The 13,877-nt window shown below is 39.1% G+C and overlaps 1 long non-coding RNA gene and 1 other non-coding gene across 2 annotated transcripts in view; one reads left to right on the top strand and one right to left on the bottom strand.

The window, feature by feature from the left end:
* The window catches only part of LOC122495578, a 120,441-nt gene that overhangs the window by 78,602 nt on the left and 27,962 nt on the right, over positions 1-13,877 (bottom strand). The window lies entirely within an intron of this gene.
* Positions 958-1,041, top strand: TRNAP-UGG. Its single transcript has one exon. It is a non-coding gene; the product is annotated as a tRNA-Pro (tRNA).

The following is a 13,877-nucleotide window of genomic DNA, read 5'->3' as shown; positions in this document are numbered from 1 at the left end:
AACACACCCCACTTGGCAGGAGTAACTCCAGAGTGGCTCCTGATATGTATCATTCTGCAAGCAGCCCTGACAGTGACTAGTGTCCCTCCAAAGTGACTCCTGCCCCAGGGAGAGGGGAAGATAACTCTACACATCAATTTGACTGGAGCCCTGGCAGTGGACTGGGGGCAGATATCTGATCTAACTGCTGGTCCCATGCACCAACAAAAACCTCAGAGAAGGCAACACAAGGAGAGAGCCCTGTAGTTTGGTGTGATTGCAGCCCAGGAAACATCAGCCCCAGTAAGCATCTGGTCTGAATCAACTACAAATGCAATGCAGCCCCTGGCTGGCCCCTTTACAGCACAGGGACCAAACCGTGTCCACAATAGATACAGCGGGCCTTGTAGCTAACTGGAATGAAGGCAAATGTGGCTCAGACACAACAGTAGGGTACATACAATACACAGGGGACATGCCTAAAGTGCCTGGTTTTAGAGAACAAGGAACACTGCACTACAGGAAACTATAGGACCTCTTCTTAAAAGTAGAACACTACTTTTAAGATCAGAAGATGTAGCTGATTTCCTAATACACAGAAGCCAACATGGATAGTTAGACAAAATGAGGAGATGGAGGAATATGTCCCAAATGAAAGAACAGGAAAAATCACAGCAAGAAAGCTAAATGAAATGGAGAGAAGAAATGTGCCTGGTCGAGAATTCAAAGTAATAGTCTTAAAGATACTGACTGGACTTGAGAAAAAAACTAGAGAATTTCAACAAGGAGATAGACCACATAAAAAAGAACCTAGTAGAGATGAAGAGCCCAATAACTAAATACAATAGAGGGAATCAATAGATTAGAGGAGGCAGAAGAATGGATCAGCGAGCTGGAAGACAAAGTAATGGAAAACAATCAGATGAACAGCAAAAAGAAAAAAGGAACAATAAAATAAAAAAGAATAGGTTAAGGGGCGCCTGGGTGGCTCAGTCGGTTGAGTATCTGACTTGGGCTCAGGTCATGATCTTGTGGCTGTGAGTTCGAGCCCCACCTCGGGCTCTATGCTGACATCTCAGAGCCGGGACCTGCTTCGGATTCTGTGTCTCCCTCTCTCTCTCTGCCCCTCCCCCACTCATGCTCTGTCTCTCTCTGTCAAAAATAAATAAAAATTAAAAAAAAATTTTTTTAAAGAGTAGGTTAAGAGAACTCAGCAACTTCATCAAGTATAATAACATATGAATTATAGGGACCCCAGAAGGAGAAGAGAGAAAAAAGGCACAAATAAGGAGAAATAATGGCTGGAAACTTCCCTAATCTGGGGAATGAAACAGACACCCAGATCCAAGAGACACAGAGAGTCCCCCAAAAAATCACCCCAGGGACATCCACACCAACATACATAGTAATTAAATGGCAAAAAGTAATGACAAATAAAATTTAAAAGTAGCAAGAGGGGTGCCTGGGTAGCTCAGTCAAGTAAGCATCCAACGCTTGATTTCAGCTCAGGCAATGATCTCACATTTACGGATGCAAGCCCCACATCAGACTCCGTGCTGAGTGTGGAGCCTGTTTGAGATTCTCTCTCTTCCTCTGCCCTTCCTCTGCTCATGTGTGCTCTCTCTCTCTCTCTTTCTCTGTAAATAAATAAATAAGATCAAAACACTAAAAAAATAAAAACAATAAGAAAAAAGAAAACAGTTACATAAAAAAGAAGGCCCATAAGGCCATGAGTTGATTTGTCAGCAGAAATTTTGCAGGCCAGAAGGGAGTGGCAAGATATTTTCAAAGTGCTGAAGGGAAAAAAATCTGCAATCAAGAATATTTTATCCAGTAAAGCTATCATTCAGAAAGGAAGAAGAGATAGTTTCCCAGAGAAACAAAAGTCAAAGGAGTTCATCACCACTAAACCAGCCTCATAAATTAAAGGGAATTCTTAGAGTGGAAAGAAAAGGCCACAACCAAGAGTAAGGAAACTAGAGAAAGGAAAAAATTTCACAGGTAAATCAAAACATATTAAAAGCAATAAATTAATCACTTTTAAAACCATATGGAGATTAAAGTACACAAGCAGTAACATCAGTTACATCTATAAATATCTATATTTATAAAAATCAGTCAAAGGATTCGCAAAACCAAAGGATGTAAAGTGACATCATATACATAAAATGTGGGAGAGGGTGACTAAAATTTAGTGCTTTCGGAATGGGTTTAGACTTCAGTGACCATAAAGTTAATATACCCTGCTATATGCATAGGGTGTTATATGTCAACCTTATGGTAACCACAAATCAAAAAGTTACATAGATATGCAAAAAATAAAGAGAACGGAATCTAAGCATATCACTAAAGAAAGCAATCAAATCACAAGGGAAAAGAACAAGGGAAGAAAGGAACACAGAAGAACTGCAAAAACAACCATAAAACAAGTAACAAAATGGCATTAAATATATACCTATCAATAATCACATTGAATGTAAATGGACTAATCGCTTCTCGGCCTTTTGGCTAAGAGCAAATGAATGTAAATGGACTAAATGCTCCAACCAAAAGAGTTAGGGTGACTGAATAGATAAAAAAAAAATGAAGATTCATCTACATGTTGCCTACAAGAGACCCATTTCAGATTTAAAGAAACATGCAGATTGAAAATGAAGGAACGGAAAAACATTTATCATGCAAATGGAAGTGAAAATAAAGTTGGGGTTACAACTTTGGAGTATTACCTTGTTGGACAAAATAACCTTTAAAACAAAGACTGGAGCAAGAAGGGCACTATATAATGATAAAGGGAATTATTCAACAAGAAGATATAACAATGTAAATCAATATTTATGAACCCAACAGGAAAGCACCCAACTATGTAAAGCAACTACTAACAGACAGAAAATTATTAACGAAATAATTAATAGCAATATAAGAGTGGGGAACTCTAAAACCCTGCTCACATCAATGGATTGATCATTCAGACAGAAAATCAATAAGGAAGCAGTGGCTCTGAATGACACACTGGATCAGATGGATCTAACACATATATTCAGAACATGCAATCCCAAACAGCAGAATTCATATTCTTTAATGGGCACATGGAGCATTCTCAAGAATAGATCACATGCTAGGCCACAAAACAAGCCTCAATAAATTAAAAAACAACTGTAGTCTGGGCGCCTGCGTAGCTCAGTTTGTTAAGTGTCCGACTTTGTCTCAGGTCATGATCTCGCATTTCGTGAGTTCAAGCCTCACGTCGGGCTCTGTGCTGACAGTTCAGAGCCTGGAGCCTGCTTCGGATTCTATGTCTCCCTCTCTGCTCCTCCCCCATTCACACTGTCTCTGTCTCTCTCTCAAAAATAAAGATTGAAAAAAAATTTATAAAAAAAAAGACTGCAGTCATATAACATATCTTTTCTAATCATAAAAGTTTGAAACTAGAATCAGTCACAAGAAAAAAATCTGAAAAGAACACAAGTACATGGAGGTTAAATAACATACTACTAAACAATGAATGCATAAACCAAAAACTTAAAGAGGAAATTAAAAAAATACATGGAGACAAATGAAAATGAAGTACAATGGTCTAAAATCTTTGGGATGCAGCAAAGGCTGTTCTAAGAGTGAAGATTACAGCAATACAAGCCTCCTTCAAGGGACAAAAAAAAAATCTCAAATAACCTATGGTTACATCTAAAGGAGCTAGAAGAAAAAGAACAAATACATCCAAAAGCCAGTAGAAGGAAGGAAATAATAAAGAAGAAAGTAGAAATAAATGAAATAGAGTATAAAAAACCAATAGAACAGATCAATGAAATCAGGAGGTGGTTCTTTGAAAAGGTCAACAAAAATAATAAACCTTTAGCCAGACTCATAAAAAAAAAGAGAGAGAGGAGAGTGAGAGAGAGGACTTAAATAAACAAAGTCAGAAATGAAAGAGGAGAATTAACAATCAGCACCACAGAAATACAAACCATTACAAGAAAATATTATGAAAAACTATATGCCAATGACAAACTGGACAACCTAGAGAAAATGGATAAATTCCCAGAAATATATAACCTTCCGAAACTGAATCAGGAGGAACTAGAAAATTTGAACAGATCAATTACTAGCAATGAAACTGAGTCAGTAATCAAAAAACTCGAAACAAACAAAAGTCCTGACCAGATGGCTTCACAGGTGAATTCTATAAGCATTTAAGGACAAGTTAGTATCTATTCTTTTCAATCTATTGCAAAAAATAAAAGGGAAAAGCTTCCAAATTCACTCTATGAGGCCAGCATTACCCTAATATAAAACCAGACAAAAACATTACAGAAAAAGAAAACTACAGGACAATATCTCTGATGAATATAGATGTAAAAATCCTCAGCAAAATATTAGCAAACCAAATCCAACAATGCATTAAAAAAATCATTCATCGTGATCAAGTGAGATTTGCTCCAAGGATGCAGAAGCGGTTTGATATTTGCAAATTAATCAGTGTAACATATCACATTAACAAGAGTATAAAAACCATACAATCATTTCAATAGATGCAGAAAAAGAATGTGACAAAGTGCTACATCCATTCATGATAATTACCCTCAAAAAAGTAGGTTTAGAAGGGAGTACACCTCAGCATAGTAAAGGGCATATATGAAAAACCCACAACTAACATCATACTCAATAGTGAAAATCAAAGCTTTTCTCTTAAGATCAGGAGTAAGATAGGGACGTCCACTCTCACTACTTTCATTTATCATAGTACTGGAAGTCCTGACCTCAGAAATTAGACAAGAAAAGAAATAAGAGGTATACAATTTGGTAAGAAAGAAGTAAAACTTTCACTACTTGCAGATGACATGACACTATATTTAGAAAATTCTAAAATTCCACCAAAAAAACCCCTACTAGAATTGATAGGAATTCAGTAAAGTTGCAGAATACAAAATCAATATACAGAAATCTGTTGAATTTCTACACTAATAATGAAGTGCCAGGAAAAACAATTAAGAAACCAATCCAATTTACAATTATACCAAAACAAATAAAATGCCCAGGAATAAACTTAACCAAGGAAAGATCTGTAGTGTGAAAACTATAAAACAGTGATGAAAGAAATTGAAAATGACATAAGCAAACAGAAAGATATTCCATGCTCATGGATTGGGAGAACCAATATTGTTAAAATCGCATACTACCCAAAGCAATCTACAGATTTAATGTTACCCCTATCAAAATACCAACAGTATTTTTCACAAAACTAGAACAAATAATCGTAAAATTTGTATGGAACCACACATGCACACACACACACACACACACACACACACACACACACCAAATAGCCACAGAAATCTTGAAAAAGAGGAACAAAACTGGAGGTATCACAATTCCAGAATTTAAGATACACTACAAAGCTACACTAATCAAAACAGTATGATACCAGCACTACATCAGACACATAGATCAGTGGAACAGACAGAGAGCCCAGAAATAAACCCATGATTATATGGTCAATTATTCTTTAACAAAGCATAATGAGAAAAAGACCTTCTCCTCAACAAACGATGTTAGGAAAACTGGACAACTGCATGCAGAAGAATGAAACTGGACCGCTGTCTTACACCATACACAAAAACAAACTCAAAATGGGGCACCTGGGTGGCTCAGTCGATTAAGCGTCTGACTTCAGCTCAGGTCATGATCTCACAGTCCGTGAGTTCGAGCCCCGGGGCTCAAATTTGAAATTTTGGCTTCTTAGGTAACAATGGCTAGGTATCTACCAGGAAAGTATTCCTTATTTTTTTTTGTAAGTTTATTTATTTGTTTTGAGAAAGAGAAAGTGCATGCATGCTCACACAAGTCGGGTAGGGGTAGCGAGAGCGAGAGCGAGAGTGAGTAAGAGAGAGAGAGAGAGTCCTAAGCAGGCTCCATACTGTCAGCACAGAGCCCAATGAGGGGCTCGAACTTATGAACCATGAGATCATGACCTGAGATGAAATCAAGAGTAGGACACTTAGCCAACCCAGCCACCCAGGCACCCCTATCAGAAAAGTATTGTTACAACTATTTAGAATAAAATGACTTCTGGTTTATTCATTTTGCTATATATGTGACTTATGCAATCTTATAATAAGATAGTCCACTGAAAGTACAAATATTATTTGTTGAGATTACTGTCTCCAAACATTCAGAGTTCTAAAATTTTATTTCAATTTGATCAAAACCCTTTTCTTCCTTTTTAACAACATCCGAAACAAAAATTATTTTCATCCTCAAAGTATGACCCTTAACTTTTAATTTTTCCACTTCACCAAATGCAACCCCCACCCTACACTGTCCATTTAAAAATATTCAACATAAACATGTTCTCATTTGAAGTGATACTTTACTAGCAGAGTTAATGAGATGTGTCAAGCAGAAGAGCTTCTAAATAATGATAATTACCCAACTCTCAACTGTGTTCCTATCACACGACATATAAAACTTATATAAAAAAATGTGAGCTGTTCTTTAAGCTTCAGACTAAAGTATACTTTACCTGATGTTTTCACTACCATGTCATTCTTACTTAAGCATATTATTACAGACAGTCCCCAACTCACAACCTTTCGGCTTAATGATTTTTTGACGTTATCACGGTGGAAAAGCAATATGCGTTAAGTAGAAACTGCGCTTCGAATTTTGAATCAGCAAGTCAGGATGCAGTTTTTGGTCAGCCAGGTGGTCACGAGGGTAAACAACCAATAACACCTACAATGATTCTGTACCCATACTGAACTTTTTTCAGTTTCAGTTCAGTATGCAATAAATTACATGAGATATGTAACACTTTATAATAAAATAGACTTTGTGTTAGACTATTTTGCCCAACGGTAGGCTAATGTAAGTGTTCTGAGCACATTTAAGGTAGGCTAGGTTAAGCTATGATGTCCAGTAGGTTAGATGTATTAAATGTGTTTTTGACTTATGATATTTTCAATTTATGGGTTTATAGGAATGTAACTCCATGACAAACCCAAGGAAATCTGTATTTAAAACATAGATACTGAAATACAAGTACAGGAGACTTCTTTAAATGAGTGTCCATCTTGAGGATGGCAAGAACTTTCTCATTCTTGCTTTCTATTTAAAGCTACTTTCCTCCCTCTGTATTTTACCTCTTCTACTTAGGGACAACCATGGAGCTCCTACTTCCATCAGACAGTGGTTATTTGGGTAATGGCAAAACCTGCTCATCACCCAAATTGTCCAGGTGATGATGGCATTTAGAATCCATCTGACACAGATGACCCACACCTTAAGAATGAAAGATACTCAGGAGGTAACTGCCTCTGTCTCCTCTTTATTACTCGAGGGGAAGATCCCACACAATCCCCTGGCATTCTAATCTCTGACAATTTCCAAAGGCAAGAAATACTTTGCATTTATCCTAAATTTGTCCCCATGAATATGTTCTCTCAACGTGCCTTTCATGGATATAGATAATTGCTCATTTCCTCCTTCAGGAATTTGTTGTGGTCCACTGTAGCAGGTTGCTCACTAATCATCAAAAAAGAAAAAAAAAAGATCCTTTAGATTGCATGGAGACTACTACTTGGTTTCTTCTTTTATTAAGCTTAGGACACAAATTTTGAATTTTATTTCAGTATCTGTATGTCAATAAGTTGTATATATCCCTGGCTCTTTCTGAATAATTACTCAAACTTTTATATCCCAACTCAGTTGTAAGGTCCAGAGTTACACAGAATACTCTGAAATATTTATATGTAACATTCCAATACATTTCTTTCCTAACTGCTGAATATACAGTATTTCACATGATGATGGTAACATTAATTCATACTTTATACTGTGTTAGGGTCTGGGCTTTGTATTGTAGGTGCTTAACAAAAGGTTGTTAAGAAAAAGAATAAATCAACTAATGTGATTTCCATATTCCCAAGCTTATAAATTATCTATGAATCATTCCATGTTCAACAGTAATTTTCAAATCACAATTTTTGTTAACAATATCCAGTTGTTCCATCCAGTGAGAAGATGATGGTACAGCATAATGGCTAAGCATGGGGACAAGGGGTTGGCCAGTGTTCTGCCCAAGTGTGAATCCCAGCTCTGTCACTCAGTAATGTGTGACTGTGCAAGATATGTAAAGTCCCCCTTAAAAAAACCCACACCACTGAGTTGTGAACGCTTGTGAAAGCCTCTTAGCATGGCCACTGCCAAAGAGTAAGCTTTCAATAAATGTTGGCATGGTGGCATGGGCTGAATGTTTGTGTCCTCCCAAAACTCATATGTTAAGACTGTAAGCCCCAATATAATGGTATTAGGAGGTAGGATCTTTGGGATCTTTGGAAGAACCTATGAATGACATTAGTACCCTTATGAAAGGGACTCCAGAGAGTGTCCTAGCCTTTCTTCTGCCATGTGAGGGCATAGCAAATGGGCTCTCACTGACAATAAATCTGCCAGCACCATGATCTCAGACTACCCAGCCTTTCAGAACTGTGAGAAATAAGTTTCTGTTGTTTATAAGCCACTCAATCTATTGCATTGATTTGTTATCTCAGCCCAAACTGACTATAAGACACATAGCATCACCCCTCTGGTGGGGGCAGGATTTCAACTTTCTGATTGTTCAATGACTAAAAGGAGGAGTATCACCCTTTCAGAGGTTAGAGTTTAGGTAATGGTGTCCGATTGAATGAGAATGCATCTTTGTCAAAAGGCTACTGTTTCTCTTTTGGGTTCCCTCCCTCTTATTCTCACTCAGCTCACTCTCTGCTTCCATGAATTCTGTGAAAGAAATCACATTCTATGTGCTGTTTCCTGATCTCACATCCATTCCTATCCCAGCCTATGCTGCTTTCTTCACTGCTCCAAGCACATGGTCACCCGTCAATACCGTGAACTTGGGTCTTTCTCCCCTGCTATTCTGCCAAACTTGTACTCATGCTCTGTACGACATCTGCCTTCACTCCCCTTACTGCAAAGCTGCAGAGTGCTGTTGGAGAAACCAACAATACTGCAGACTGTGCTTCTGTGTGTGTGTGTTCTCCCACCTTACCCAGTAAACAATCCTTTTACACACCTCAGTGAGTTTCCTCTCCAATTCTTCACAGCAGCATTTCATCTCAAATACTCTTCTTTTCAATGTCCCTGACATTCCTCTGCCAACCTTGTTCTCAACACACACTGGACCAGCAAATTGACATTTCTAGTTAAAGGAGAAATTTGTCATTTGAGAGAATGCATGCCTGAACACAGATATAAGGCCGTTTTTTCCGCAAATCGAGATTCTCTAAGTCAGTTTCTTGGTGGTGGGCAGGATCTGTTTCAGAATCATGGTGGAAAGGTCTCTAGGTTGCTCCCTGTCTACGGCTGGTGCTCCTGGAACACCCACAGTAGGAAGAGCTCCTGCATCTAAAGGAGTCAGTCAAGCCTGCATCATAGGTTAAGATTAGATCAAGAGAACTAGTTCTGCAAGGAAAATGAAACAATCTGCAATCCATTTTAGGATGTGCCTTTGGGTGAGATTCATCTGCTCCAATTCCCTGGTGCCTCATTTCCGTGCCAATCAGAAGGCACCCATTTATTGACAATTTTGCTGTTTTCTTTCTTCTGGCACATTTGATCAGCTAATATTGAAAGCTCTCCCATCTGTGAGCCGTCAATAGCTTTACCATCACAAGTGTCTCCCAGGCCAGGCAGCTGTCGAAGCCTATTTAACAGCTCACAACATTGACTGGATTTGGCAGGAACTTACTTGGGAAGTACTGAACCAAAAGGCTAGCTGGTGTTTCATTTGATTAACTGAAAATCTAGACATTCATTTTACTGCCCATGTTCCCAGAAGCAAGCAGCTGTGGTCAAGGACCCCTGTTCAGGGTTTCTGAGCTGAGCCAAGACATTCACTCCTTGACAACAAAGGCACGCTGGGAGCAGCCTATCAGAGCTTGGGAGTGAAGGAATGTTCTGGCTAATGAGTGCCAGACAAACATCTTTGATATGTATTGAGTTCTTCAGTTCAACTAAATACATTTATTCTTTTGCTGCTGAAGAAGGGGCTTGCTGTGCTCAAAGTCCCCAAACTGTCCAAAAGATCTGAACCACTCTCCGACAGATACTTGCCGGGATTACTGCAGTATCTTCTAATCAGTTTTCCTGCTTCCTCCCTTGCACCCATTTTCTGGAGTGGTATTTTTAAAAGGCAGATCTGTTCATGCCATTGGACTGCCTAAACTTTTCTCATGGTTTCCATCATGCCTCAAATAAAACCCATGTTTCTTATCCTGACTTACAAGGACCAGCCAATCTGCCTAAGCTCACTTCCCATGATTCTTCCTCACCAGTGTACCAGGCGCACTGTTCTTCTTAACCCTGAGCATGCTGAGTTCATGGGTGGCTTCGGAACTTTATGCTTGCTATTTATGCCCTCTGCCTGGAATGCCCAGAATAATTTCCTCAGTTAAACTTTCCTAATGTCATTGAAAACGAATTGGTACAAATAAACAGAATTTGAATGAGTGTATGTTTATTTAGCCTGCTTTCTGGGACATACAAGCACAAACAGAGCTTTCTGTCTCACCTACCATTCTTGGAACATATTAACATTATATCCATGGTTGTCACATTTTTTTTATACTAGAAATTATGCTCTTCTGGGGCACCTGTGTGGCTCAGTCAGTTAAGTGTCTGACTTCGGCTCAGGTCATGATCGCATGGTGTGTGAATTCGAGCCCTGCATTGGGCTCTGTGTCGACAGTGTGGAGTCCACCTGGGATTCTTTCTCTCTCCCTCTCTCTCTAAAAGTAAATAAATAAAACAAAAGAAATTATGCTATTCATTTATGTAAGAAACTGGCATATAGTATCATATAGTATCTATATGCCAGTGGTCTAGTTCATAGCTAAAGACTTTAATAGGTTAAATTCCAACTACCACTGTGGATCTTTAAAAATTTTTTTCTTTTTGAAAGAGAGAGAAATAGAGCATTAAGTGGGGGAGGGGCAGAGAGAAGGGGAGACATGGAATCCGAAGCAGACTCCAGGCTCTGAGCTGTCAGCACAGAGCCTGACATGGGGCTCAAACTTGTGAACCACGAGATCATGACCTGAGCTGAAGTGGGACACTTAAATAATATTTTAAGATCCAGAGAGGTAGATGGAGGGGTGCCTGGATGGCTCAGTTGGTTAAGGCTCTAACAACTCAATCCTGGATTTTAAGGTAAAGGCTAAGCTGCTATCAGAAAAAGCCCCAAATATACAATGACTTAAATGAGGTAAATGTTTATTTCTCTGTCTTGTAATAGTCCAATGTAGCCTAGTGGGTCAACTCTTCTCTATAAGGGTATTCAACAATGCAGATTTCCTCCATATTAAATGTTCTGCTGATCCTTAGGGCTCATTCCTCCCCTATGAAGTCAAATTGGCTCATAGCCATATCTAAGGTGTAAGACCTTAGCCATATCTAAGGTCCCAGACAAAAAAAGAGGGAAAGTAATTTCCTTTTAATCAAGTGGTGTTGATTACTTTCCATTACTGCTGATCACTTTCCACAGAAGCACTAAGTCCTCTGGCCACACCTAGATGCAAGGGGGCTGGGAAACATAGACTCTACCTGGGCAACCAAATCCAAATAACAATGGAAGAACAGACTGTGGGGGCAACTAGCTGTCTTCCATACTCATGTAGGCAGTGCTACCTTTGATGAGTAAACGATTAATTGACACAATGATTATACTCTTCTCTCTCATCCAGCACTGATCTACTAGATAAATGCAAGAAAGGAATAACAGAGACCAAAATATTATCTTTATTACTTACAAAGTCCAGGGTGGAGGATATGGCTTTGTGTATGTTAACCACAGGAGCTTTACAATGCTGAATTGCAGGAGAAGACACACATCATCAAGTTTAAGGCAGCACTGAACCAAGGCAACTCTTCCTTGTGGTGGGGAAGAGTGTGACCTTGAAGGAGCAGAACATATTCTCTCTGTAGGCAGATTGTTCCCAAAAGGAAGGGTGGCTGGAATTCAGCCAATTATTCTTAATTTTTTTTTAATGTTTATTTATTTTTGAGACAGAGAGAGACAGAGCATGAACGGGGGAGGGTCAGAGAGAGAGAGGGAGACACAGAATCTGAAACAGGCTCCAGGCTCTGAGCTGTCAGCACAGAGCCCGACGCGGGGCTCCATCTCATGGACCGCAAGATACTTAAGATAAGCTAACATATACTTAAGATAATGACCTGAGCCGAAGTTGGACACTTAACCGACTGAGCCATCCAGGCGCCCCTCAGCCAAGTATTCTAATGCTCAGTTGTTCTAATCAAATTTACTAAGTACGTTATTAGTTCCACCTCTCCTGAGGTGGTGTGAGTGAAGGAGTGGAGACAGACTGGCATGCATTCTCTCCAAGGAGGAAATCACACATCTGAGTGCAATTAAACTAAACTAGATATCAATGCATTTCTAAAATCCCCAGTTCTCTACCACCCACCAGTCTAAAGTCTTGTGTCTAAAGCCAATCCCCCCTCCAAAGCTCCATGCTGTATCTCTGCTCGTACTAATTTCTGTGGCATAGATTTTTCCCTCTTGCTTTTCTCTAAGATTTTTTTCCCACTGACTTCCCCTCCACAAGCAAATGAACCCATATCTTTCCCATGTTAAAGAAAAACTTCTTTCAACCTTGGATTCTCTTCTAGCTGTAGTTTAATGTCTGCTCTTACCTTCATAAATAAGCCTCTTGAAAGAGTACTCTGAATTCAATTCTTCATTTTCTGTTCACTCCTCAACCCACAGGAATCTGATTTCTGCTACCACCACTAACTGAAATTGTTCTTACTAATTTCCAAATTAAATGGATGTTAGCCAGTCTTTATCTCACTTGACCCCTCACAGATTAATATCCTTGACCCCTCTATTTTTTGAAAGTCTTCGCCCCCCCCCAAGGTTTCCATGACAATCATTTCTGTTTCTTTTTTATTTCCTTAAGAAGTGTCTTCATTCTCTCCACTCTGTAAATGTTGGTATTCCCCTGGAATTCGTCTTTGATCTTCTCTTCCCTCATTACACACACACTCCTTGGGTAAGCGTCTAAATCACCAATATACTAATCACCAATACACAATGATTCCCAAATTACACCACTAGCCTAGCTCTCTCTCCTAAGCATCATACCAGATACCCAATTACTAGATATCTTTCCAGGGATGCCCCTCAATTCAGCATGTCCAAGCTAAATTCATTAGCTTCTACCTCGACCTGGACATTAACATTCCCCAGTCACCCCGGTCGGGAACCTGCGAATCATCTCCCATTTCACCCACTTCTTTAAAAATCTCATTTAATTCTATATAAAAATTACACTCAAACCAACCCCTTCTTCCTTTGTTATCATTACCTCATGTAGGTCCAGACCTCATCCATATTCATCTGTACTTACTGCTTCGGCGCCTGGGCTTTCTGTTCTGGCAGGGATAAGGATCCTTCGTACCACTGCCGGAGCGATTGTTCTCAGCCATGATTTAAATCCTAAATATTAGTCAACAATTATAAAGTAACTGTCTTGACAATATCTTTTGTTTCTAATAATTCCAGCTGCACCCTTGCGCCAAACTCCCAATCTTCCCAAAATTTCCCTTCTATGCTTCTATGAGGCTGAAGACTCCTAGAGAAAAATAATGCAATGAACAAATTGACTTCCTTACAAATTTATGGCCTCTGTTCAGCAATTGTTTTTTGTTCCCTCCTCACTGTTTCCCCATAACATCCACTGGGAATCGTTAATACTTTCCTCAGAATCCTGACATAATCACCACTTACGTCACCTCTGACAGGTAATATGGCCTCCATCAGAGGAGGGGAGAGAACATCAACCCAATTGAGATTTTTGTTTTAGATAGTTAATGCTAACATATAC

This window comes from Prionailurus bengalensis, chromosome F2, assembly GCF_016509475.1.
Source record: "Prionailurus bengalensis isolate Pbe53 chromosome F2, Fcat_Pben_1.1_paternal_pri, whole genome shotgun sequence".
Taxonomy (NCBI): domain Eukaryota; kingdom Metazoa; phylum Chordata; class Mammalia; order Carnivora; family Felidae; genus Prionailurus; species Prionailurus bengalensis.
Note: the sequence above shows the minus strand (reverse complement) of the source record. Positions and strands in the feature narration are given on the sequence as shown.